The sequence below is a fragment of the Zonotrichia albicollis genome, chromosome 2 (assembly GCF_047830755.1).
Source record: "Zonotrichia albicollis isolate bZonAlb1 chromosome 2, bZonAlb1.hap1, whole genome shotgun sequence".
NCBI lineage: Eukaryota > Metazoa > Chordata > Aves > Passeriformes > Passerellidae > Zonotrichia > Zonotrichia albicollis.
In genome coordinates, this window is record NC_133820.1 from 10998677 (window position 1) to 11024831 (window position 26155).

Below are 26155 nucleotides of genomic sequence, written 5' to 3' on the forward strand. Positions count from 1 at the left end.
AAAGCCAGGGCAAAGACCTCATTATTAAAAATCCTTATAAATGTTCTTGCATGGTCAAGTCCCACTGGCAATTATGCCAACATTTACCAATGAAGTTCTAAAGAAACTTGATTCAGGAATAAAAAAAACATTCCTCCATTTCAAAACATCACAGGCCTTGAATTGAACAAAACAGAAGCTGGGAAATAATGCTCACTCATCCTGTGGCCGTGCTCTGAAGGACTTTGGTGTCCTCATGTCTGTGAGGGCTTTTACCTTCAGTGATGATTTGAATCCCTGGAAAGACATACCTGTGACTGAAGTGATGTGAGACATAAATCTGACAGGACAAAATATGGCATGCAGTATAACCCTCAATACCTTCTACATAAATTAGAAACTGTGTGAGCCCATTTAAAGCACTTCCCACACGTTTTCAGCTCTTGCTGCTTACAAACCACAGCAAGTACCAAGTATGGAAGTGTTCTGTACTCACCAGCTGCTTCTTCCTGAGTGACCACCTGAAATTGTAATAGTGTCAAAAGCATCCCAAACCACACTATGCCAGAAGGCTAACCCAAAAATCAGCTTTTCATCCTGCTTCAATCTGTGAAGAAGACGGTGCAAACTGTAAGGAGGATGCCCAAGTTAGTGAGAAGTCTTGTCAGGGTTTAATGCTAACAAGAACAGTCATCGCATAAACTGCAGCCCCACTTTTCTGGACATTTAACCAAAAAAACTTCACAACCAGGTTGGTGTCTGATCTGCAAGAGCTAGCTAGCCCTTCTGTAGTTTTCCAGTGACATAAAACCAGTTAGTACCAGCTGAAATACATTAGCAGTTTCAGTAATTAGTAGGCATAGCCATTTCTTGTCAGTTCTACGGGCCATATCCTCAGCTGGCGTAAATCAATGACACTCTGGGCTCTGGAACTGTTTTATTTTACTCACCTTGAAATAGTTATGCATACTAATTACTGCCTTACCCATTACTGCTCTTGTCAATTCAGACACCTGATTTACACCAGGTGAGTTTGTCCCATATATTTAGAAGTTTCTGCACATTCCTTCAAGAATCTGTAGTGTCAAATAAACTTTCCAAATAAGCCAGGCACATGCCTTCCATTATCTATCAAATCAATGCTCAGTGAAGTGACACCATTGCACATAAATCATGACTGCAATTATTAAATCAAGCTGAGCTTGTATTGTGTTCCACTGTTGGGTAGAATTAACCAGGGAAGAGCAGGAGAACAGGCATGTCAGGATTGCTGGGATGGAAGAAGGAGTTAAAAGCCCCACCCAAGCTCTCATAACCTAACCTTTGGAGCATGCAGCTGATAATGCGAAACAGAACATAATGCCCTGGAGGAGATACATCTGGAGGTCAGCTCAGTCAGCTACTGTGGAACTGTTCCAACAAAGCAATCAAATATCTAGCAAAACCTATAAAAAAAAATCCCATCTTTGGTATATAGACATCCACCCTGAGCTGGACGAGAGTAGAGAAGCCTGATTTCGATTTCATACCCCTGTCAGGCAACCTAGGAGCTGAGTTTTCTCTCCACAAACACAAAGTGAGGTTTTTAACTGCAGCTTATTAAGGCTCAGTTTGTCTAACCCATGCATAATAAATTCATGTGTCAAGATCGAAGTTGATTGTTCATCAGAGAAAAATGAGACAAGATAATCCACTTTGCTGGAAACGTAATGCTTTAGGAATGTTACAAACTACTGCAAATGTTTAACTCTCTGCACCTCATGGGTGGTTATATAACAAAACACCCATTCAGGGGCTGATTCTTATCTCTGGCTTGCATAAGGCCATGTCTAGACAAGGATTTGAAGGTGTGTTGTTTGAAAGTGTTCACAGAGTGGTCTAGTTGGCAGATCAGGAAGCCTCTCCTTTCCTCCCCCCACTTCCTGAACTTTCCTGCATGTGGCATGGGTGAAGTGTGGGCCCCTCTCCCTCAATTTTTGGTTCAATTAATTTAACAGCTGACAGTGGTGATTTGTCCAGCTTGGAGTCAGAAAGTGACTTCAGAGTGTTGAGGGAGCAAAGGGTCATCTTCCTGCTCACCCTAAACCAGAGCTTTCAAAAGGTCTGAGGATTTGCATGTCTAGGCTTTTCAGCATTATTTCAGCATATTTCCACCTGCATGCCACAGAGATGACACACATAGGTATCCCACATAAGTTTTGATGGTACTTTGCCTTTGTAAACCAGTACTAGAAATAAAGGATGACTTTCCAGTGATGGGAAACCCTTTGACAGTATCCCCTTTACAGGAAAATTCTTCCAGTGCTGATTTCGTCTTCCATTGTACCTACCCAGGAATATTTTTTTTCTTTTATTACCTCATTTGCAATGAACTTGACTCAGCCATCTACTCCTACTTCACATACACCTCATGTTGTTACTTGAAGTATTCAGTGGAAAAGCTGGAAAATTTACACAAAGTTCTCTATAACATGGACTAAGACTCCATCCCACTCAATTTCTTTTAAAGCACTGCATTAAGTTTACAGTCTGTGCTTCCTCCATCTCTGATTTTTCCCCTTTTGTATCATCATCAGCAGCATATGGCAATGGTAAAAATCCTTACAGAGACGTGCCCACCATGTGCCCATCTGGGGCTTGCTCCATTGCTCCATAACATTGGGCAACGTTAATACTCTCACAAGTTCTAAGAGCAGCAACGTTTTTAACAGTCACTTTTTGCAGTCACTTTACATTTTCCCTTCTCTTTATTTTTACCGTTTGAGTTTTGTTCTTAAGTGCTCCCAAGTATTTAAATTTTTTTTGTCATTTATTTTATTATTGCTTTAACTTTCAAGTGTACCTCAGAGGAATAATGAAAAATAACTATTTTACTTATAGCTAATATTCTACTATAGTTCTAAAACTTATAAAGACACATTTCTAATCAATAAAGGTAAAAAAACCATGCCTGTGTAAATGCAAAGTTTTCATTTTTATAATCACAGTTAATTATGTATTCACATTTGTAAAACAAGAAGTAGGAGAAGAAAAAGAACTGGGTAAAGTTTAAACCACATTCAGAGGGAAATCAGGTTAGAGATCAAACTGCTGATGAGAAATATGAGAAATCCTGCCCTGCTGAAATACATGGGAAGGTAATTATTTTCCAAGGGCCAGGCATTTGCCCTTTGTTTTTTATAAATGAAATACATACAGATAAGTAGATACACATGCATACATATTTGGTTTTCTTCTGTAATAAAATAGGAATGGCCAGGCCAGCTGTGATAACTCTCTTTGTAATGGAGTTTTCTATATGCACACACTTTAAATCTGGTTTGATAACCCGTGGTTTACAGTGTCATTAGGAAGGTTGAGACCATGAGGTAACTTTCAAGAAATGTGGTCTGCTGCCATATCTGGAACATGTCAACTCTCGGTAGAAATATATTTTTAATAAAGAGAAGTGCTTCAGAGGTTTCTCTCTTGATATAGGCCTAAGTTCAGCAAGCTAAGTTCAATCACAAAGCTGACTTCTAGCCTTCCAGTACACAATAGGGTTTTAATGTTTAAAGTTAGGTGCAACGTTTAAAGTTAGGTTAAAGTTTGAGTATGGAACTGAATAGGAGCCACAGCGAAAACATCTTTCATTTAAGATAAAAATCCCTGTTTTGAATTTTCTTCCTTGAACTCTGGCTCCAATTTGAGAATGCAGTGGTGATGTTCAGGTTTCTGTGAGGAGCCCAGCAGGAACGTCAGCAGTTCTGCTTCACTGCCGAGTATCAATAGTGCTCAGGGATCAGAGCTCAGAGCCAGCACTTAGGAGGGGCAACCTTGTCAGTCAGCACTTGACTGCTCTGCTCTGTTCTTGACCAGCCCATGCAATTCACTTCGCCCTCAAGGTAAGATGAGTGGGTGGATCGTGGAAGTGTACAAACAGTCTTCAGGATAATAATTCAACTCCTCTCCTTTTACCTTGAAGCAGTATATTTCCACACACAATCAAAGTGCATAAGACAATGTTCAATTTAAAGAGGTGCTCAGGCTAGGACAGGTTGTGTTTAAGAAGCAGAGAGCAGTCTGCATTTTATAAATTATGCAGTGGCTTGTGGTTGCAAGGCAGGCCCTGGATTTACAGACAAATGATGCAGAATTCCTGGCCTGTCTGCAGGCTACTGGGAGTGAAAGCTCATGAAGGGACTGAGCAAATGAAGAGATAAGCACCGCTACTGAGCCTGTACTCTCCCAGAGCTCAAGGGCTGCTTCTGGCCTTGCCAAACTGGTGCCGCATTGGGAACGGGCTGCAGCAGAGCCTCTTCTGCCCTTGCATTAATAGGTGCAGGGAGTTGGGCTCCTGTGTGCCAGAAATGGGGCAGGGACCCTGCCTCCCCAGTGAGGAATCTGCCTTCAAGGCATGATGCAGCCCTTCCTCTGAATTTCAAACTTTCTGGCCTTCAGCACAAGGAATGTCAGTAGATAACCAATACATACTAGAAGACCTCAACATTAAAGATTTCTCAGCCCTGTCTCTCTAACTTATGGAAATACTTAAAGGAAAAATACCATAACTTGTCATAACTTTTGTGTTCCCCTTTCAATGCAGTAGCTGACAAACACTTAAAAGTTGCTTGCTAAAAGTGTATAACTTCAGTGTGATGTAACACACTACAAAAAGATCACCTCAGATCTGATTCTGCCTGTCACAGTTACCAGTTTTGCTGCTTGTCTCAAACTGGCTGTGTGTCTTCAGTGTCCATGTCCCTGAGCTGTCTATTGACATGTTAACAGATAGGACAGAAGGAAAATATGAAGAAAAAATATTCTACAACAAATAACTCAGTCCATTATGTAACTGCTAAAATATTTATAAGAAAGGTTTAATGTGCTTTTTAAAAAAGAAATAATATTAAAGAACTCATGTGTAATTAAATGTGATATGGAAACCATGCTGTTTGGTAGAGCTATTGACTTCACTATTCTCCTTCTCCCAAACTTAATATAAAATTAATCATTAATTTTCAAGCCAGTAACTTTCACCAATGAAAACACTGGTTGTTTAGGCCTGAGTCAGTGAGATATTAACACCACAACAACATAGATATAAATTGTCATAAAGTCATTAAACTCAAAATGTGACTCCTTTTTAATAAAATTGTCTGCATTTTTGAGCTACCTCACAGCCAAAGCTGAATGCTCAAAAGCTTTTTACCAGCCTCACACTCAATATAAATTGTCTGTTCTCATTACACTTACTTGTCTTAGCAAACTGTGGGCCCAAATCCCCAGCAGGCACAACCAGAGCCCACAGAGCTGCACAGCTGGGACCTGTAGTGCTGTAGTCCCTTCCTATGGATTTCCTGCTTGAATAAACTGTTGTGTATTGAGAATACTTGCCATAATCCCAGTTACTCTGGGGACTCAAACTCACACGAGGTTTATCCAGTATTAACAGTTATTTGACCTTTCTTGGCAGAGCAAGAAGAAAATGCTCTTTTACATACTCTTATGCAAACCTCTTAAATATTAAATGAGCTGTGCACAGAACTTTTCTTGTGTGAAGGACCAATAATACTTTGGACCTCACTCGAAATCTGGGTCACTTTGACCTTGTGCAAATGAAATCTTGCATTTCACCAATTTTTCACGTGCTTGTTCCGTCTTGAGCAAAAACCTCAGAATCAAATAAGCACCAGCCTCAATGTAGAGGATGATTAACTTAAGGAGTTCTTGGCTTCTTCTTCAAGAAGGTTAACATGACCTTGAATGGCAAGAGAATGATACGGATTTGTATTGTTGAATCTTATGAGGACTGCTGTTACAAGGAATTCACCTACAAACTTTACTTTTAAGCCCTAACAAAGAGACATTTCTCTCCCACTGCTTTTTTTGAGATTATTAGTCCATCTACAAACTGAAAAAAAAAAATCATTCAGCTGGCTCTTTTCTACCTTGCTGACACTCAGCCAAATTCATGCACGTATTTCCCATTTGCTTCAGTGAGAGTTTTTTCGATGGCACTGCCGTAAATTCTACCTCTACATTCTCTCTAATTGGCACCAACGTCAAATGCTAAAGGATGTCCTTGGAAAATCAAGAAACCAGGAAGTGGAAATGCACATTTAAATCCAGTTCTCTGCTGTGCATATAGCTGTCTATTAATTTCTTTTAGCTTATTCCACATCAGGGCTCTGTTCTGTCCTTTTTAAAGTCATCAGTAAAAATCATGTTAACATGAATGAGGCAAAATTAGGCATATAAGTGAAAGTGAAGTCAAAGCTTAGCTGAAGAATTCCCACTTAGGACTTAGAGCTTGACACTGTGGTCACTGAAGCATTTCTAAAGGTCATTGTCTGATATGATCTTTTCATAATTGTTAGTGAAATGAAGGCATCTTTATTCTGCTCTGCTTACTAGCAATGCTTATATAAAACGTGGATTATTCACAGCTCCTTTCCTTTTGAAAATGGGCATTTTTAATTTCTTTAAGGAAGAAATAAGGCACACCCAGTATGAATCAAACTGAAAATAATTGGTTGAGTTTCATGTGCCAGCCAAACAGTGCCACTTGTAATTTGTACAGAAGGTCTATTTTGAACAGCAGTGCCATCAGTTTAGGGAGGGAAAAATCCCAGAACTTAAATCCTATTGATGATGGAAGAGTAGCAATTATTCCAAATTATGGTAATGCCCTTAATTCTGTGTCAATAGCCGTTCTAGTCATAGGTGCATGTTTGCAGCTCTTCCTTGAAGAAAGAAATTCTGCTTTTGTGGCACTGGGACAAATATGCTTCTTGATAAAGTGGCAATGTACTTTCAGCTGAAAAGTGCAAAAGCAGTCAAATTCTTTCAATCCACACCTATTGAACTTCTGATAAACGCCTCGTTTGTACACTGCTGAATTCCTCATTAGAGTCAAAATGAAAATACCCTTCCTTAAGCTGACTTTAAGAAAACCAGCCTCTTGACCTGCATATAACAGAATGTTTAACACAGTTGATAGTCTGTCAAAATTGTTATGAATGTTGTTTTTGAACATATTTAGGTGAAAATATTATAGATGAGCTCTGATTATAGCTGAGACCCCCACTGTGCACTAAAAATTTATCTAAGATGGTCAAAGTTCTCTGTTAGAACTTGTTATAGAGTGTAGAAAGTTCTCCTTAGAAGGGAAATACTTATACTAAGGAGAAAAATCAAGAGAAAAATTGATTAAAATATCAGAAGGGAGAGAAGACAATGAATCCATCTGGTCTATGGGAAAGATAGGAAGAGAAATGAAACCTCTGCAGTTTGTTTGTTCAGACTGACTAAGTTTTAAGCTAGTGAGTAGATTCAGTGAAGTCAAGAACACAACTCACATCTCACAGTAAAGCATTTACATAAGTCCATTGCAGGACTGATTAATCTTGCATGTTTCAGGATGTGTTCTAGTGCTCTCAAGACGAATCATCTGAAACTAAAACAGATGGGTAGATAAATCAGAGGTAGAGATCTAGGTGCAATTTTTTGTGTCTCATGATAATTTACATGTAATCAAGCTGACTTTTAAAGTTATTCAAATGTTCATACAAATATTCCACATAAAAAACACATTTACAGTTTCTGTGTGTGGGTTGCCTGATAAGAGAGTATTTGATTAAAATGGGCCTGTTGACAGGGAGGATTCTACCAGAGTCACTGTCTGAAAGGTGATTGTTTATTTCTACTCACAGATGTGATTTTTCAGACCAATTCTCAGGAGAAAAGTAACAGCTTTCAGTAGCAGATTCATTGTTTTCAACAATTTCTTTTTCGTTCTTAAGAGAATAAACATTTTAGATCTGAAAGCACATTAGCATGACTGCAAGTTTCAACAGCTTTAGGAAATTTTACCCATGCTAGCATTATCATTTCCCTACTGCAAGCCTAGTTTCTTCTTGGCCAAAAATAAAAGGAGTTAGGACACTTTGATTTGAAACCTACAATAGTGTGCATTGAAAGAAGCAGGCCATGATTTCTACATGCAACTGGAAGGGCTAAATTTTTTGGTTTTAATATTAATTTTGTCTGCAAACAGTATAAAGATGAACCATTTACAAACATTTCTTCATAGAAAGAATTGCTTGCAGCTTTCAGTTTGAAAACAAGAGTTTTGCTATTGTCGTTTCTTAAGAAAGTGTGTGTTCTGATAGGATTCTGCACCCATATAGATCATCTGGATCTTTTAGGAGAGTAATTCACATAGTTAAACCAGCGAGCAGCTTTTTGTGATTTTGTGATTTTTTTTCACAGCCAGTAGCCGAGACAGCAAAACTGTCTCCATCATTTTCTGTCTCCCACTGAAGACTGATGGAATAAGGCTCTGTACATGCACCTACTCACAGGTGGCTGCCTGGTGATGCTTCTGTTGGCTTTCCTGGAGTGAAACAGCAAAGGGATGAGGGGATGTGGGACTGGGGCCCAAAGGATTCTGGGAGCTCTCATTTGAATGAAAAATAATCCATCTTACACAGCTCTTTTCTCAGAAGGACCTCATTTTTCCTAGCTCTAACATGTCACCTCCAGCTGCTTCAACACCCTCACTTTGGGTTATTAGGAAAGCTCTAATCCAGAATTAAACAGCTGAGCACAGAACTTTTTTCCAAAAGTGGGCAGGGGTTTGTTTAAAAGAAACAGAACAATAAGCAAAGAGATGGGACATTAATGAATGGCACAATGGGCCACTGGTACTGCTCTACAGAAACAAAGGCTCAGTGCAAGAATTCCCTCCTTTAGCGTGTGACAGACCTTCTGACCTGGGATCACAGTGGCTCACAGACAGAAACAAGGGAGGAAGCAAGAAATCTCATCATTTCTTTTCCCCATGGGATAAGCAGCATCATTTTATTCTACCTTTAACCCTGGCGGGAGACACCGCCACTCAGCAAACAAATCTATATTAAGTGCACTTGCTGGAATTATTTGCAGCATTATTTGTTCCAGAAAATGACACTAATAATATATTGCTGAAATCAGAAAATGGAATTTGATATGAATATAACTTTCTGAGTAGTAAAAAGCATCTTTCCTTAATCAGCATCCCTTATTAAGGAATTCCCTGTTTTCCTGTCCCCAAAGAGAAGGAAAATACCATTCTTCTACAATATCCCTTTTTAACTCCCAGACAAGCTACTTTTGGCACTCTGGCTTCAACCATACATGACTCTACAGAAATCAAGAACAATTCTCCTGCACTTTCACAATATATTTTTGAAAAAAGCAAAAGCTGCACTCCACTGTTGAGAGATCACTTTGTCTGCAGAAATAAGGATTCATATGCAGAGCTTTCACCAATGGAGAACACTCTGCAGGTGTTCAACTCTCATATCAAATAATATTACTTGTTAACCAATGAAAATGGAAATTGTCACATCAAAAATGTGGGGATCTTTTTCAAAAAGTATCCTCAGAATTAACAACTTCTGGTTGCTTCTTCCTCCAGTCTCCAGATATGCCTGTATAACTTAACTTCCCTGTGATCTGTCAGGAGTTTATTCAGGAAATGGAGATGTCCTGCTGGCCAAATCTGTTTTTGTAATGGTAACCCTGCAGGTTGTATGCTACCAGCACAGTTTTTATGCCAAGAAGTTCCTGCATTAAAAGGGGGAGGTTAAAAGTCAGTCCTGCCTTGCAGCTGCTTTTAGTGAGCTTTGGCAAAGGTTCACCAGCCTGTCCATAAATGTGCGCTGTCGTTGCTGTATGGGAACATTAATCAATGTTATCTGCTGCAGAACTGTCTTGCATTGTGATTTTGACAGGAACTGCAGACAGGCTCACATGTTCCCATTATTTCTCATATTTTTAGTAAAGCAGCTGTAAACATGACTTTAAGTTCATTTTAAGAGTTAATTTCAACAGTGTGCATTCTTTCACCACAGGGTAAGAAAACAACCCTGATTATAATTCCTCTCCAGAAAATCCTCTCATGAATAGTATAAGGTGATACCAATTATCTCTCTCTGTTTTGGAAGGTTTAGATTTTTTCATTATTTAAATAATATCCAGCTGCAGTAAGAGTTCCTTAAGAGGTACAGGTACCAGGAGATAAAATATACAACAGTGTATGCTTTTGGGTGTAGTAGTTTTACAGAGGACTCTGTGCTTTCCCACTGCAAAATGTAGACAACACAAGACACATTTTTTTTTTTTTGAGATTTTTTGAGATTTTTTTTTACAAGGAAAGAAAATCACTGTGATTTTCAGGTCTACACTTTTAACACGTGAAGAATATTCTTTTTATCTACTGTCTCACTTAAATTCTTGGATGTACCTTAGGAAAACTCCAGTTAACCTCATGGACATAGGAACCCAGGGGTCTTGATATAGATAGCTTGAGTAGCACCTCGCTGATACCTAAAGCAGCCAAGTGAAGTCACCCACCCAGCTGTCACATTTTGAGAATAGAGGAAAAGGAAAGGTTCCTCCAGGAGCTATATTCTCCGCATGTTTCTAAGAAAGCTATAGTAGAATGTCATGCTCAGCAGGTGGCAGTGATATGGTGTGAGTATAAATGGACACAGTTTTCAGAATATGGGGAGCTGAAGCCCTGTGTCCATTGGAGGACATATGGTTGCTGAGATACAGAAATTATAAAGGAACATTGTCTAATTTCTCCATCTACACATGACTATCTGCTTATAGCTTAAAAGAAGAGACACAATTTTGTGCCATCATCTGAACACCCAGGTTCCAAAAAACACATTTTTCTCATTCTGTTGTCTAAGGTGATCAAATATGATATTATTTTGAAGCTTAGTGTGTACCATAGCATTTGTGTGCTTGACATATAGATGTAGAATTTACATCTTTCTTTCCAACCATTAAAACCCCCCCAACACTTTCAACACCTCTTCTATTCTTCTTATTGTTACTATTATTGATTTAATCTTGTCTTCTTATAAACCAGATCCTCAGTAGCGTTCGTCGTGTACAAATAGATAGGCCCTGACACAAGTGACTTATATTTTAATTGGATGGTTCTTGTCATGTGAAAAAAATTATATTTATGCTCTAACATCACCATCCTTCTTTTGGGTCACCAGTAACATCCTACTGAGACATGCCAAAATTATTTTCAAATAATGCTGAGTCAGCCATTCCTCTTCAACAGTCACTCTTGCAGCAGAACCAACCTGCACGATGCCAGCAGCCTGCCTTTTTTAACTCAGGATTTGGAAGCAGGTCACACAGGTTAGGGCAAGTCCTGCTGCCCCTTCAGACAAGGTGGGAAAAACCAGAACCACATTCAACAGCAAAGTAAGAGCAGAGAAATCCAGTCAAACAGGAGTTAAGATATGGGAGACCTGAAAGCAGCTGGTGATAACAAACTTCTGTTTGAAGAGGGAAAAAAATGTGTAGGTTCAGCTGGGACCTTAACCCACTGAAAACAGTATTTAGCCCCTGTGGATGCAGAAAGGAGTTCTTGTGCTCTGGAAACCTTTTATAAAGAAACTTATGCCCTTGAAAATAAAAGGGAACTCAAGTCTGTGTCCTTTGATATCGACCTTTTTCCATTGCAGATGACAGTGAGCCCTCCTTGTTTTGTGTTCTGTAACAGAACTCAATTACATGTAAGGAAAATAGATCTGTTTTCAAAATTAAATGTACTACCTGTAATAAGAAGCTTTCTGTTCTTTGAGTATAGAAAGATAATAGATTGTTCTAATGTCCTGTCCCTTGCTGAGGCCACAGTCTAGTAATCCTGTCTGGTTGGGGCAGAACAAAAGGTTAAGCCTTCCTCAGTGTCTCTCTGTTCTTGTGTGGAGACCAAAAATTGGTGCTGCTTTTGGATGAAAATGTTGTAAATGAGGCTTTGCCAGAGAAAAGAACTTAAGCCTCATCTCTAGAATGGAGGATCTGCTGCCCTGTTTTGCCCTGTCATAACCTGTTTTACGATCTTCTTATAAGATAAATTTAATTTTGAAAGGTTTTCCTGGCCACACTGTCATACTCTTTCTTCCTAATTCATTGTACTATTTATTCTTAATTCGCTTCATCAGTCTTGCCATGAATCAGGAATTACCATTACATCAATCTGTGTGGTCCTAATTATAAAGGCAGGACTGTAATTAGGCATTTGTCCCTGTGATATGTAGAATGCTGTATTAAGCATCTCAGAGAAATGTATTAATCTTAACTGGTTGAAATAACAGTTGCATTGCCTTGTATATCAATGCAACTTTCCTACATTTTTAAATACAAAACAAACATAGCTGGTCTTAGCAGTGTTTTTGTCAGCCATACAATCATGACACTAATTTGAAGCTGATTATGGACTTCTATTGACTAAACACAAGCTGAAATTTGCTGACTAAAAAAGGGTGTGTTTTTACCTGTAGGGCTGACCTGGTCAAGAAAAGAAATAAATGGAAAGATGGACTTAGTGCAAACATTTATCATGTCCTCCGATGACGCCTCAACTTTTCCTATACCAAAAGTTTCCTAACCTTCATAAATACCAGTATTTAGCAAATTAAATATTTAATCTTTCAATTGTGGAAGAACATTGGGTATAGCAAGTACAACTCATTCCACTCATACTTGCTGAAATTTATCTGCTGCAAAGGATTAGCTGCTGTATTCAACAAAAACGAAGCTCTTGTTTTCAAATAAAGAGGTTAATTGGCTTTGTACAAAATATGCTTATGTAGCACATATTACTAATATTGCTTTTGTAAAGGCTCATTGCAAAGGAATCTAAAATTGTCTTTTATTACAATTATTTTTACTATAATCTGTCCTTGACCAAAAAGGATACTTAGAGAGCCCATGCTAGCATGTCATTATGACTGCTTAACTAGTCATTGGCCACCTCAGTGGTTCTGTTGTTATACTCCAATTGTGTTTGCAGGTGTAGGCCCTTGAGTTGCTTCTTCCTTCCTTTATTTTGTTATTAGTGTCACTTGCATATACTGTGACACCACAGCTTCTAAACAGGGTTCTAGTTCTCAGCGATATAAAAAGGTTTTGCATCAGTTTAAGAAAGATGTGTGTATCATTATGTACCCATGTACAATCTAAATAAAGACACACATTATATATCTGCTTGCCAACTGAGAAACATGCACTTGCAACTTCTATTTAATGTTTCATGGGTACACATACATGATATGATCCTTTTGGCAAAGATTTTAGCAGTTTTGACACTGAGATGGTGGTCTCTGCCTATATGTCTACCTTAGCTCTTTGCAGGCACATAAAAGCTTAGCTTGAACTATTCGATATTTGTCTGAAAAATCATCCTAGAATTTGTCCATGGTGATAAAATTAACTGTGTTTACAAAATGCATCTCTCTCATGCAAATTTTACCAGTGATCATGGATCTTTCTGATTCTAAGTACTCTGTTCCTGCTGTCGATAACTTGAGAGTTTTGAGAAATTCTAGTCCAAAGAAATTTTTCTTGACTCTCTAACTCCTCTATTTTGGTTCCTAATTTTCATCTTAATTGGGATGGCTTTTAGGTTTCCTAATTAATGTACAATTATCTCTCATCGAACAACTTTGCTAGATTATTTCTTAGATGAATTCTTAGTGAGTAGCTTAGTGATACTTTTTTATTGTTTTTAATTCATTTCAGAGAATGTTAGGTTGCTGATGGTAAATAATGTATATTTTCTCAAGTTTGTCTCCAGTGCCATATGATGAATAGTAATGAAGTGTTAATTTTATTTTCTCTATACATAACTATTACTGGAAAAATCTCAAAAAAAGTAAAGCCTCATTTAGACAGTTGAAAAATAAGCAACATCAGAGTTCTTCAAGCATTATATGTCACTGGTGATAACTATCCCTTTCTTTCATAGTCTATGAAACTTTCAGGGCAGCCTCCACACGTCATATAAAAGTCACAGGCATTGTGGAATTATATCATCAGCAAACAATGGGCCAGATCCTCAGTGTATTGAGATTTCTCTCAGCTCCATCTATGCTGCTGAAGCTTTTCAGCTCACAGCAGCCACAGGTTTGGCCCATTGCTTCCAGCATGATGGTATTTCCCACTTACTAGATTTTATAGAATTAGCTATTTTAATTTAAGCTTCTTGTGTGCCTAGACCCATCCCTCCAACAAATAAAAGAGGAAACAAAGAAGAGATTAAAAATGCTTAAGTAGTGAGTGCTGCAGAGTAGGCAATAATGTTTAATAGTCATTATTCCTGCTGGTTCCATCCCAGGAATGGAAACAGTGGGAATGAGAACAGAAGGAAAGCATGGATGTACCTGTTGTTGGAAACATCTGTACAACCAGCTTGCTCTCTGACTTTCTGCATAGTTGTGTTTAAAGGGCAACTCAGACTGTATAAACCGAGAGGGCAGCCAAAACCATTTTCTCCAGCCAGTCACAGAGTGGACATGGTTTAAGGATGTGTAATGAAGGATGTGTAATGTGGGTATGGCTTAAGCACCCTAAATTCTTCCTTCTGGCAAATCTCCAGCGAGGTAGACATCTCTCCTCTGCATACCTACAGTCAGGATCTGTGCTGGCTGCTTAAAGTCCAAGATTTCTCTCTCATATAAGGCCAGAATTAGTTTTATAGCATGAATTTTCTTTTAAAACCATCCTGGAAAAAAGTGAGAGCTAGATCCAAGTTTTTCCTCTAAGTGTATCCTGTCAACAAAGACCCTGGAGTTCAATGGTGTAAGGACTGAGAGACACTAGGTCAATAAAAAATACATTAACAAGCAACTTAACCAGCTTAGCCGATCCTTTAAAAAAGTTCTTTGCACTTAGCAAGAAGCACATTATTTCTAAATAAATTAGAAGCAGAACAGAAAGGGATATTTACTGCTACATAAAAGGAGAAAATGAACTGAAAGGGCAATATGCTGTACTAAGACTATTTGAATATATGCAGTTTTAATGACAGTTCTAAACCAGCAACTGTTCAATTAAATACAATCTGTCATGGTGGGGAGAGAAGGACGCAATCATGCTAAAGAAAGACATTTCATGGCAAATGGGAACTTATCACTGACTTAAAACTTGTGTGTGTGGTGTTTAAGTAACATTAGACAATTACAGAAATTTAAAAATTATGAGCTTGTAAGTGGATTTTCTTTCTATTATTCATTCCTTTTTAGGCTGTTTCCGCAGTGCAGAACACACACTTTCCTTTATTTGCCCTTTCAATTCTTGGAGAATGTCTTTGTGAAAGTCATGCAATAAGTTACATTTGCTTACAGTTCACCAATAATTCCAGCTGAGAGAAACTCCTAATGTTATTCAGATATTTAGGGCTTAATGATTTTTTTACCTGTTCAAAACTCTACCTGCACTGCATGTTTGTGTAACATTACACAGCACAGTGTAATTGTGGACATTTCCTTCCCACCTTGGGGTTAGTTAGTACTCAATGCATGAGCAGTGTTGTTCACATGAAGAAGTCATAGGCATTGGCATGGTTTCATAAAGGCAATCCAAAAATCACCAAGTAAAGTTCAAAGAAAAAAAGATAGCAAGGAGTGTAGGGGTAAAAATAAAGGACCATGATGTTCCCAAGAGCTAAGGGCATCATGTATCTCAAGGACGATTAGATTATACGTTCCAGAAGTTAAAAATAATTGGCATTCAATAGAAAATGGAAGCAGGGAAGACAAATCTTTTCTGGGGGCATATTCTCATAAGAACACAACAGTAAAACTCCATTTTACCTACTTACCATTTTTCTGCAATTTGGAAAGTGTCTATCATTAGCAAAACCAGCCAGCTTAATCACATTAGACCAAAGCTTTTGGGGGACAGTTTTAAGTCTTCATATCTCTCAAGTGTCCTGATTTAATTGGGACATCCTGAACTTTCACAGTAAATCAGAATTCCAGCTGTCCTCAAACCAGCAGGCAAATTCTCACTTTGCATTACTGTCCCCTATGCTGGCACCTTCCAGAGGGTAAACAGAGGTCTGGTAAGACATGGACACAGAAATGTCAGATGTCACTCTCTTTAAATACAAAGGCATTTTAAGGTTGGTTACTTGGGCAGAACTGCTTGTGCATATAAATTGCCAGTTCCAGTGGATTAAAAGCAAGAGAAATACTGTTTGGATTAATATATATGCAATTCAATTACACTTTCACTTTAAAACCACTCTAGGAGCTTCTCTTTTCCATGCCTTGTGCTTGGAAACAATGTTGGTTTAACATGCCAAGTCCATTTACTTCTTGTCTAATTTCAATGATTATTTGTATAAAACTTACTGAGAATTTTTGATTGACTTTTTTTCATTAGAAAGTGCCTAGTCATAGAAATTTGTGCCAAGAGGTATCTGTTTCAATGACAGCTTATTCAGGAAACATTTCTCTGCTTATGGTGGGAAGAACATTTGGTAAAGAGTAGAAATAGAGCTTAGAGTAACCAAAAGCACACCAGAATGGGAAACCATACCACTCCAAGCATTCCATTGTAAGGTTTCTTATATTTTGAAAGAGGACTTCCACAGCACTGGCAGTTATGAGGCATTCCTGTAATTTTTTTTATGGACTACCACTGGAATACAGTCGTAAATTACATATATGCATATAAAAAAATTATTTTTAGGAAGAGAAATCCATTTTTCATGCAGCTTCTGAATATTTTTAGCTGTGAGATTGACTTGTGTGTTCAGTGGAAACCTCTGTGGTTGAGTAGTGTCACCTTTTAACCATGGTAAAAAGCACTTACAAACCTGGAGCATGGAAATTCAACTTCAGTACAAAACAAGCAGTAGAAGTGAAATACAAAGTGGAGTAGCAACAAATAGCAATAAATAAACATAGATATTTGTTGTCTTATGTATTATACCTTCTATTATCATGATATGTTGCCTTCTATATCAAAAGGCCTTTTATCACTATAGTGCAAGAATTCTATAGCAGCAGAGTTTCATACCTCTTCAATATTTCTCACAGGCATCTCCTCTAAGCACTGACTGCTCCTAGTCCTTGCAGCAGCAATCTGACTCCACTTTCCACCAATCCACTCTTTTATACCACTTGTTGTTATTGGCTACAGGTGTTGCCTGTTATCATCAGGCCCGCTCCTAATCTTTAGTAATTGGTTCAGCTGCAACTCGTTGGAGGGATAAGATCACATTCTGCATTACCCATACTGTGTCTTCCTACAGATATTTAGTGTGGAAACCTAGCCAAGGGAGCTTATCCAATGTTAATACAACAAAGATTCTTCCTCTCTGAATGTTTCTTGTGACCCATCATATTTTTCTTAAGCTACACCCCACGTGGTCCTTTTTCAACTGCACCAAGGATCACAGCAGCTTTGTTTCTTGCTCTGTGTGAGTAGGAAGAGCTAGAGAAGCTCTGAGAGAGGCAAACATGTCCCAGATGTTTGGAAAGTGCCCACCCAGCTGGGTTTCACTGCAGTATCCATGCAGCACTCAGAGCCTGGCGCTGTTTCCAGGCTCTCACCCAGGAGCTGTTGCTTCTTTCCCTCCAACTGCAGCACTACAAACATGCACAGGGCCAGGACAGCTGGGGCTGCTGCCTGCAGGGTCTTGTGCCTCTTTGCACAGAGCAGGATGAGGTGCCAGCATGGTCACCAACCCTGGAGGAGCAAACCTGACCTGCCCTGTCACAATTTCCAGATGTGAGGTCCAGTGCACTCCAAGGATGGGACAGGAGAAACAGGGAAGGGAGAAAAAGGGGCACATTTTTGTAGTAAAACCCATTAGTGCAGTAGTTTTAATTGTATCGTAGAATCCTTGAAAGCAGCTTTTTGAGAACTCCAACTTCTTATTACTAGATACTGCATATCTAGGGGTGATTCTGCTGCTGAGAATGCTGAGTCCTTAGTAAAAGCAATAGTCAGGACTCTAAATTCCCACCCTGTACATGCTGGTCTTGTTTGGAAGGTGCTAGAACTCAGCTTAAAATATGCAGTTTCTGCCTCCCAGGAAATAATTATTCAGTGGATAAATTTTTAAAGCAGCTAAGTTTTAGGAGGCCTTCTCTAGGCAATGAAGGTCCTTCTCTTGATCTGCCTGTGCTCCATCTGTGGAAGTGCACTGTCCTGTTTTCTCAAGTTTACTCTTCTTCTGCCACTTTTAATCTATGGTTAAATGCTTTTACTTGGCTGTGTAACTTTCCTCATAAAACACTTTAAATATTTTAGTTTGGGATGTAAGGTTATATAATTCATGATTTATTTTTTTTTATCCTCAATGATCAACCAGGCAAGTGTAATATATGTTGTAGATTATATTCAACTTTCTTTGCTTATCATTCTTTTTTATTAAATACTCCATGTAATGATGCATTTTACTAATTAGCTCAAAGATACCACAGGCATTAACTATATTACATCCATTATTGATGTCTCATTGCATGGTCTGAAAGTAGAATCTATATCTTTCCTGATGTCCTTCACAGTTTTGTGTATTGCTCTGAGGTTTGAGCCCAAATCAGTCATCCTTTTGTTAACTTAAATAATAATATTTATTTGTCTTGTCTGTTAAGATCTAGATAACTTGATTCTTTCTGCCTTTTGCCCTTTTAGCTTTCTGACCTAATTTTTCAGAGTTTTTAAGATAAGTAATACAAGAATCCTTGTAGCAAAAGTAGTAATTGATAAATTTGATCATGTTCTCCTGAGCTGTAGGAAAGCATTGAATATAAAGTTGTATTTTCACTGGTAAGTGAAATAAACGAAAACCACAGAACCACCACAATATAAAAATCTTAGTTTTTCATTGGAATGACATTTTCTTAGCTGGCCATGGTATCTCTGAACTGCTCAAGATAAAGTGCCATGTCCCTGACGTTATAGGCTCCACTTGGCTCTCAGCTACACAAATTATGGTCTATATTCACACTGAAAGTCAAAAATAATAGAAGTTAAGGATGTCTACTTTATGTATAAACATCGAACTTGGTGTTGAATTTAGATTTTTGATTCAATAAGGATCATTATAGGAACCAACATCATCACCCATTGAATCTCACCAGGAAAGCAGAACTAGGTCCTGATGATCCCACAGATCAGGGACTCTCCTTTCCTCACAGTGGATATTAATAGACATTTGTCTGTCTCTAAGGAATATGCCTTTGATAAATTTCCTGGCTGGATTTCTGTGGAAGTCTTAAAGAAAAAATGTGTGATTGTGGCAGTTCTTCACTCTGAACATGATGGTACCAGGCTCCATGTGTGCAGTGAATCCTGCCTGTCCTCAGAGAGGGATATTCAGTTTCAGCAGCTAAAAAACTTCACTTGATCTCAGTAAATGAAACATCTTTGCAGTAGCATGAGGCCTCTTAAAGGCAGGGCAGGGTATGGAGGGTTTCAGTAAAAAAATCTGTGATGTTGATAGAGGGGTTCTTCCTCTTTGCTGGACTTGAATTGTACCTCCAAAACATAGCTGGAATGGATTCATCCTGACCTTTCTTAAAAGCTCATTGATTTTCTTTATATCAGGAATATGTGTAGAGCAAGGAATGGTTATGGCTATAATCTAGCTCCAAAACTGTGGTTTGGGATCAATTAGTAGGTCATGAAGAGCTTCTGGAAGGATATGGCTCAGCACAGCTTCCCAGTAAAGCATAATGTGTGTATTCCAGAGGTGTGAGTGCCCTCCTGCTCCCTGGCAATAAAATATCCACTTCACATGGCCTATGTTAAATAGCTGTTTATTACAGTGGCGCTTTCCTCTACTAAACCTGAGACAATCAATCTTCTGGGTTTTAAAAGCCTTCATTTTTTAATTAACATTAGTGCCAATCTACCTGGAAGAAATGTGGAATTTTCCTTGCCATTTAATCTTATGTGATGTTCACAGTGTAAAAACCAAATAGCAAGTGTTCTGCAAGTTCTTAGAACCCAGGACTTGTCCCTGACCAATACAGTAAGATCAGACTTTGAAAATGGATGGGAGGGGACATTACATTCTAAATTTTGTCATTCCTTTGAAAGAGAAAAAAAATCAAAACAAACCAAAAGCATATGTGGTTGTTTTTTCCCCTCCAAACCAAGATTATTTGCACAACTGTGCTGAAAGATATAATTCAGGAAATTCACATTATTCACAAGCTAGAAATGACACTTTTCCTGAGTACTGTAGGAAGAGCAGGCTTTCATCTGCAGCTTGCTATTTATTTCTATAATCCACACAAGAAACAGCCATCACCCAGCTCTGTGAAAAGTGCCTTAGCAAGGCATACAAGACACACTAAAAAAGAAGCAATTGCTGCTGTTTTCCCAGGGAATATGCCAGCCTTTACAGGACACAGTCGTGATATGATAATGATGCAGCTTATCTGAGACAGTCAGTTTAATGTATTCTATTCTTCTCTTTGAGGTGTCAGTCTTTAAATCTAATGGTGACAGTCAAGTTTAGGCATGTTCTACAGCAAGATTTTTATTCAGAGTCAGCCTACCTGAACAATACAAGAGGGAAAGATGCACTGTGGACTTGGCACAGCTTCTCAACACCTCTGTCCCTTCCCCAGCCTGGTTCCACCCTTCTGCTGCAAAGCCCTCAGCAAGAAGGAATGCCCTTTGGCCAGACAGTGAAATAGCAATGAGGAAGCACAGTCCTTGCAAAAGCATTTGCAATTTGCTGCCAAATCTTGTTTTGAATCTATCTGCTTTAATACATCATGCACTGAGAAGCAGAATGGTGACACAAACATAGCCATGCATGTGGGTTCAGACTGAAGTTTTAATTGCTATCAGTGCCTTTGGTGCTATTAGTAAGAATATTCTTTTGGTTTGTCTTCAATCCCTACCTGCTGCCACTATAATTTCATCTAACACCATCAATGCCAATTTATCAAAACTGAGTGGCACTGAGAATCATGTTTTATTTCAGTAGCTTCTTGAGACAGGGATTATCTTGATCTTCTGAGCAAAAATTTGCTAGAAACTTGAAATAAAAAATCCTTTCAGTAAATGTTGTTTGTCTCTAGGATACAATGATTGCACATCTCACAATGCTTCTTAGTCCTACAATGTTTTTGTCTTAAATTAACCTGGATAGCTGAAGTTTTAATTGCTTCTGATAAGTTACCATTGTTATCATTCAAGCTTACTTTGCCTGCCTTGCTTGTGTAGTTTGTTACCCCAAGATAAAATGCAGTGATTTGAAGGACCGTGGCGTCATTCTGTAACACATTTGGAAAGCATCCCTGACCTTTACAAAAAAATAAATCTGAAAAAAACCAACAAACTCATCCCATGTATGCCAGATTTGGGTCTTGCTTATTTTCTGCATTCTTTAAGGAGAAGTGTAGTGACTGTGTAAACTAGAGGCAGAATGAACAAACTGTATTTTTTCTTTGGTCTCACCTTAATTGCCTCTGCCTGTGTGCAACATGACACAGGTTTGAGTCATTCAGAATTGTCACTTTTATAATTAAAAAGAAGTGTTACCAAAAGAGTAGATTCACTGCTGGGATTGAATTGCAGAGCGTGTTTAATTATCATTCCTTCTTTCTAGCTATTATAACATATTATTAATTCAGTTTCTCAAAATATCCTTTTCATTTACAGCCATTAATGGAATAAAATGTGACACAATTTGTTTTCTTTTCTGCTAAGTAGATGATGTACTCTAACAAGAGCAGGTCGAGATGACCTTAGCTGTAGTTATAGCACATGATAACTACAATAGGGCCTTATCAGAATCTCCTACTCTTTTATGTGCTTGAAAATTCCAAAAGAGAAACTAATGTGTTTGAGTAGACCCTCTCCCCTGATAACAAGAGACAAAAAATGTAGTTATGAATTTCTAGATAATATCTGTCTGGGATTCTTCCTAGGTGAAGTTAAAAGTAGAAGGAAAAAAAAAAAACTTTGTAAAAGGAGCATGAGAAATAAATAAAAGAAGTTGTTTGAGAAATTATATGGCTTTCAAACTATGTAGAAAATAATATTTGTTTATGGGTTTGCCACAGAATATTTTTAATTTTTGTGGGGGTTTTTATTTGTTTTGTTTTCCTTTTCCTTTTTTTTTATGGTAATGAGCTTTACACAGCCTTTTGAACTATGACCAATTTACTGGATTTTTGAACTTTACAGTATAGTCACAGGGTGTCTTAGCCTACAATTTAACTAAACTCTCATCTAATGTAAATCAGTAGGACTGTGTTACTATGAAACCAATTTTTTTTTACAATCCAAAGGGTCTGAGAAGGAGGTGGATAGACCTAATTTGGCAATGGTTTCCTGGCACCAGGCACACAGATAAAATTACTGTCTTTGCATCCAGACTACTTTTTGTTCCCTTTGATGCAATGGAAAGCTGCACCTTATGGAGATGTCAGCTCCCAGGAGTAACAAACACCAGCTCTGGGTGCAGCATTTGAGGAGTTACTCACTGTTAGTTAAGCACTGAGAATCTTTTCTGTGCTCTTGATAAAGGTGGAGTAAAAGAGTCTGTGTCCCAAAGATTTTGCACTCAAATGGGTGGATAATTCAAATGTCCTTCCTTCCTTCCTTCCTTCCTTCCTTCCTTCCTTCCTTCCTTCCTTCCTTCCTTCCTTCCTTCCTTCCTTCCTTCCTTCCTTCCTTCCTTCCTTCCTTCCTTCCTTCCTTCCTTCCTTCCTTCCTTCCTTCCTTCCTTCCTTCCTTCCTTCCTTCCTTCCTTCCTTCCTTCCTTCCTTCCTTCCTTCCTTCCTTTCCTTCCTTCCTTTCCTTCCTTCCTTTCCTTCCTTCCTTTCCTTCCTTCCTTTCCTTCCTTTCCTTCCTCCTTTCCTTTCCTTTCCTTTCCTTTCCTTTCCTTTCCTTTCCTTTCCTTTCCTTTCCTTTCCTTTCCTTTCCTTTCCTTCCTTTCCTTCCTAGTGATAGCTGGAAGCCAAGAAGGATAACACCAGGCAACCATAGGAAATCCTGGAGAGCAGTGGATTCTAATTTTCTTTTGACATCACAATTTCTTATTATCATATCTTTGCCTCTACACATCTGGGAAAGACCAAGGATTTGAGATGACTGACTTTGTTCTCTTGCCTCTAAAGCAAATACTGCAATAAGTTGTTTTGTAAAGCTGCTACTGGACTAGCTGCTACAGAGTTTAAGAATATTTGTTTTAATATCTAGTTTGGTCTTGAAGAACTTAAGTATGGTGCTGATGACATAGAAAAGAAGGAGCTATAAAAATAGTGTTATGAGAATTAGTAAGAATTTCCCTCTTTCTTCTGTTATCTGGAGAATACACTCAACAGAGTGCCCTTTTCCATCAGGTTACCTGAAACTTAGGCTGTGGTATTTATGGAGGTAGAACATGAGAAAGAATGAGAGATAATTGTTTAAATACAAAATATCAGGGAAGCCCAAAGCCTGCAGGGATTTTCCAGTGAAGCCTCCCAGTTCCAGCAGCCCCATGTCCAGGAAGATCAGTTCTATCCCATTTTTTTGTCACTGACACCAACTAGCAGAGAAAGGGCCTGTCTACACTATCATTCTCTCATGGTCCTCAAAACAGGGAGGCTGCATTTTGGGCAGTGAGATATGGCTGTCAGTAATACAAATGGTCCCACACCAGCCCTCAGGATCTGCTTGGGAATTCTCTGGGATGGTGCAAGGTGGCTCAGAAAAAAATCAAGCCACATACAAACTATTTAACTTTATAAACAATTGAGATCCAGTGTCCAGACACTACTTAAATTGCTAATCTAGATACAGTCAGAGAGAATCAGTGAATCAAATTATATATAGGGGGAGTTTTGCATGTGTTTTTTTAAAAAATAAATCAAGCATTTTAAATCCACAATTTGGTATTGGTATAACTTCTCAATAGAATAATAGGAAAATTGGTCAAGCTTTGTGATTTTCATGCACAGAAATCCAGTAGTTATTTTCTTTCTATAGCAACATAAAGGAAGAAAAAAGAATCCCAGTAAAACTGACTGTATTTGAGCAAGGGCATATGCTGTACATACAAATCTATAAAGAAAAGCTCTCATTTCTTAATGCAAAATCTCTTTATTTTTACGCCTGTGTCATCATCCATTGCAGAGCAAGTAAAGATTGCCCTTAAACCTAGGACAGGAAAGTATTTAAGATCTGAGACATTTTACAGATGGTGTTGAAGACTCAGATGCTTCCTTCGTATTTATTAGCACTCGGATATGCTGTTCATTGCCAGGTTATTGTTGAGTTGAGCTGATGTAAGAGATTTACACTGTTCCTGACACCATTCAAGTTATTCAACTATTGATACAGCAACAACAACAACAAAAAAAAAAAATCAAAGCCTTAATGTTTAAATAATTTTTTGCATTGAATCAGCCTTTGAGTTAGGAGGGGCTTAATGAGAATAAGAGGGAAAAAAATAACTCTTGTAAATCCAGGAAATTCTGAATTAGAGGTTCTCTTTGGGCATAAAATCTGGTATTAATGTTTAAATGCTAAGAGTTGTTGTGTCCTTTTAAACATGCAGTTTTGCTTTTGGTCTTAATGAACTGATGTAATCAGACACATCACTGTAGCCACTGACTTCATGCAGGAAACAATTCTTGCTTCCTTCCTTCCTGTGTGTCTGACTGTGCCTGCTCTCATGCTGCCATTGGAATGTCTTTTCTTCATCCACCCTACTTAATTGCAGATAGTTGATATTTTAAATAAGCATTTTATATAATTGTTATTTAATATTAAGCCCGGACAAGGTCCAGAGACAACACCCCCACCACACCCCAGGCTGTGTATCCACTGCAATGTAAGGCTTGGGGAAAAGTACAGGAGGACTGTTTGGAGATGCTGATGAATGTTATGGAGTGGAAATTCAGTCATAAGAACTAATGACTGTCTCACTGACAGTAAAATTCGGAAATTTAAGAGCATTATTTCAAGTTTATTACAGAAGATCCAAACAATAAATTATTACCCCCAGTTTTTAGAATGAGCATCTCTCTTCCTGATAAATGAATAGGTCTTTGAGGTTTATGCACCTTTTCATACTCATCAGTGTAGTGGGGGTCATAAAGAGGGGTTGTGGTGGCAGTGTGCTTTAGATGTTAAATATTTATTAAAAAAGCGTTGTATAATTTTGTGTGCACTCACCTTTTAGGAGAAAACTGTCATCCTTATATATGGCTTCACTGCCTGTGTAAACCATGGATCACCTACTCTTCCAGTTCATGTGAGCCTAGTTTCCCTGATATGAAATAAAAAATGCTATCCTACAAGTGCTGAGGATGAGGCCTGGTCCATTTGATCCATTAAATAATGAATTTTGCATTGTTCAGGGGCTGTTTTTTGTGTTTGCATCACAGTCTTTGGAACCCTTCATGTTTAGCGCTGGCCTCCCTTTTGTCTTCCCTTTAGTCTCAGGCCTTTCAATTCTGCTTCCTGTACTAATACAGGTCTTTATGTCATTGAAAATTAACAATTCCAGAGCGGTGCCCTGCCAGAGCAGAGCGGATCAATGACCCAGGAGCAGCACGTTCCAGCTCAATGGTGCACAAGTCATTTTGACTTCCACTCTCCGGTGCCCGGCTTCCAAAGGAGCAACCCTTTTGCCCGGCATATTAACTTCTGGGAACTCCTTGTTAATCACTCTATTTGCTGTTCCTGCTCTGAATTTTCTGCTAAGACCTGAGTGCAGCTTTTCATCAGGCTAGAACAGTTTTTTTCTGCCTTTTTTTTCCATCTTGTTCTGTGCTGTCAGTCAGATCAGCAGCACTGCTGAGGTGTTCTGTACAGCCGTGCTGGGACATAGTGCTGACAGCCATGTTTGCCTTATGGAAACCCAGATAACTCTTGGAAAATAAGAATTCTAACAGTGTAAAATGACATCCCTTAACTAACAGGACAAATCATACATTTAAAAGGAAAAAAAAATAAAGAGAGATATACATATACAATGTTCTCCAAAACATGAAGAAAAATGCTATCATCAGAGATAATAGTATCAGCAAACCCTTTCTTTGTTGGCCTTTTTAGAAAGAATACAGTATTCCAACCTAATATTAAAAGGATGGAATATCTAAAGGCAGTAATTAAAATTTTGCATGTAGTCTTTCACTAAGGTTGATTGGTGGGGTTGAAGTCAGAGGGATCCCTGGACTTTAAGGGTACAGGGTCTTCCCATGGTTTTGGAATTACCACACAGCAATCTGGCACATGGGATCAGGAGACTCTTAGCTTGGAGTTGTGCCTTCCTTTGCAGTTATTCCTGAAGTCTGCCTCCTTTCATCAGGGAATTCACTGAGATGGAGGAGTGTGTGTGTGTGTGTGTGTGTGTGAATGCAGAAGC

The 26155-nt window shown here is 38.4% G+C and overlaps 1 long non-coding RNA gene across 1 annotated transcript in view; it reads right to left on the reverse strand.

Moving 5' to 3' along the window:
- Positions 1-26155, reverse strand: part of LOC141727107 (uncharacterized) — a 37769-nt gene that overhangs the window by 5817 nt on the left and 5797 nt on the right. The window lies entirely within an intron of this gene.